This window comes from Apium graveolens, chromosome 9 (genome assembly GCF_009905375.1).
Source record: "Apium graveolens cultivar Ventura chromosome 9, ASM990537v1, whole genome shotgun sequence".
Lineage (NCBI taxonomy): Eukaryota > Viridiplantae > Streptophyta > Magnoliopsida > Apiales > Apiaceae > Apium > Apium graveolens.
Window position 1 is genome coordinate 30,705,739 of NC_133655.1, and position 2,939 is coordinate 30,708,677.

The window sequence follows — 2,939 nt, forward strand, 5'->3', positions numbered from 1 at the left end:
ATTTTCAAGTCAACAAGTTCTGCGGTTCTGGAGGACTGGAGTTTATGATGATGGTGGTAAACGAGGAACTCCTAGTATTATCTTCCAAGTGGGTGATTCTTCCTATGTAGTCACTCCTGGTACAGTACGAAGAGCATTACATCTTCCAGAAGATTGTACCTTCTCTATACCAGAGGAATCAGACCTTCGGGGGTTAATGACTGATTTGGGATATGAAAAGAGTCTGACGAAACTTGGACAGTTGAAACGGGCTAATATCAGAAGAGAATGGAGTTTCTTCTTCGATTGCATCACCAAGGCTTTTGGCAACAAGTGTTCAAATTTTGATGCCATCCCAATTCTGAGTCAGCACATCGGGTATGCTATTATCCATCAAACTCATTTTGATTTTGCAACTGGAATAATTGGTTTTATTGGGGATAGGATGACAGAGGATCGAGATGTTGTTTATTTTGCTAGATTCTGTCAACTTATTTATACGTATTGTACTGCTGAACCCCAGTTAGTCAGCACTCAAACCCCACCTTTTAAGGTTGCAAAAAGGTACTTTAATGACCTGATAAATGCTGACACAAAGAAATCAATGGTGAGACAATTACAGATTCCTCAGTCTGTGAAACAGATTCTGGTAAATGCTGATCCTGCTACTTACAAATCTGTTTACTCAAATGTTCAACCAACTCACCATAACCAAAATCCATCAACCTCAGTCCCTACCTCTCATTCTACTCAACCTACCCTCAGAACTTATCTCAAATCCTATCTCTCCACTTCACAGACTGCTCAACCTTCTTCTTCAGCACCTACTGTGAAGCCTACATCCTCTAAGCCAAAGAGAACAAAGACTGTTCCTCAAACATCTCAGAAGAAGAGGAGGATTACTTTGAGAGATGAATCAGATTCTGAGGATCAGATTCCCTCTTCAGAACCTATGATAGATGAAGCTGAGAAGGCAACTTCTCAGAAGGATTCTGCAATTGGGGGTTCTAGGCTTCTCAAGAGGCTTAGACGTATGACGGTTCCTGCAACTCCCAAGGAATCCAAATCAACAAGGAAGTACAAGAAACAGAGGGCACAGAGGCCAGTTTCAGATGATGAGGAGGAAGCAGCTAAGGAAGGGGATCAGGAATCTCTGATCTCACAAGACAAGGAATTTGCTCCAGTCACTTCTTCTCCATCAACTCCATCTCAGGAACCTGTATCTGACAAGGCTAATTCACCTTCTATATCTCTTGTTGATCCAGGCACAAGTGCTGAAATTGATATTCAGAACTTGGTTGTGCCTGAAATACTTTTCTTAGAAGCTCCAACAGCAAATAATCCTTCCACAACACCTGTTACTGATGCTGTTCAAACTCCTGAGTTATCACTAACACCTTCTCTGCATCAAGATGATGATCAGATTTTAGGTGAGCATCAGGATATGGCTGTTGATCAGAACTTAGTATCAGATCAGCAATTAGAGGATGTTGAAGCCTCCATTGCTACTCATACAGTTGTCTTATCAGAAGATACTGATTCTTTAAGTTCTGATGCTGCAAATGTTGGAGATACTGGTGAAGCTGCTACAACTGTAGATGCTGATGAAGCAGGTCCTTCAGGACATACTCCTCCTAAGTCTGAACTGCTAAAGGAGTTTGTTATCAGGGATGCACCAGTACCTTGGAGTGAAACTCCTGCAGGTCAGGAGTGGACTAAGGAATGGAACTCAGTTTCATGTGTTCCAAATGCTTTACATCTTGCTGAGCACTTGACTAAAGCTGATGAAATGTTACATTCTGATGATTTTAAAATCCAGCTTAGAGTCACTGCATTGAGTACTAAACATCTACAAGGTCTTCATTCCAACACTCATGCAGAGCTACACAAGATTCAGGAGAACTTTATTAAACAGGAACAAGTTTGGAAACTTGATAAGAAAAAGTTCTTCCAACCTACCATTGACAGGGTTGCTTATATTGAGAAAACTCAAGAGAAGCAACAAGCTCAGATTGATCAAATTCTGACAAATCAAGCTTCTCAACAATCGCAACTTACTGAAATCCAGACCTCAGTGGAACTACTTATCTCTCTTTTATTACCTGCTGATGCCAAAAAGGGGGAGAAGGTAATTAAGTCCAAATGCAAAACCAACAAGTCACTGCAAGGAAAGGATAATGGAAAAGATGACCAAGGAAACTCTGGAATGGGTGGTGGTCATAGTCAAGGTAGAAGGTTTACATCAAGACAAGCTAGTCACAGAACAAGTTCTGATACTGGGAAAAGAATAAGTTCTGCTGCTGGTAAAAGGATAAGTTCTGATGAACTTCTAGATCTTGATGAGGAAATGTCAAGACAGTTATTTCTTCAAGAAAATCCAGGGATGGACTTGGAAAGTTTAAAGGAAGAAGAAGCCAGACTTAAATCAGAGAAAGTCACATCTAAATCTGAAGCTTCTGGTAAAAAGTTACTTCCAAAACCTAAAGGCATTGTGATCAAAGAAAGGATACATACTGAAGAAACTTTGGCTAGATCACAACCACAGATAGATCCAAGATCCAAGGGTAAAGAAAAGGTTGGTGAACCTATCAAGCCTTATGTACCTCCTGAGGAAGAAGAAATTACTGATGGAAAAGATAATCTTGCTCTGACTTCAAGAAAAGTTCTTAAAACAACCTCTGACATGGCTCAAGTTGTTCAGAGTCAAGAAATTGTAAGTTCTGATATTCAGAAGAAGCAAGTAACCTCTGACAGTGCTCAAGTTAACTTGATATCAGAAAATAAATCTAAAACACTCCTACCAGGATTCACTAAAGCAAAACAGACTCAATCTTTGAAGACTACTTCAAGTGGTTTTGAAGCAAGAGTAGTTACTGGAAAGGAAGCTAGAGATAAAACTGGATTGGGAAGTGCTGATGAAAGAAGAGTACACAACACTACCGATGATCCAACTTCCTTGA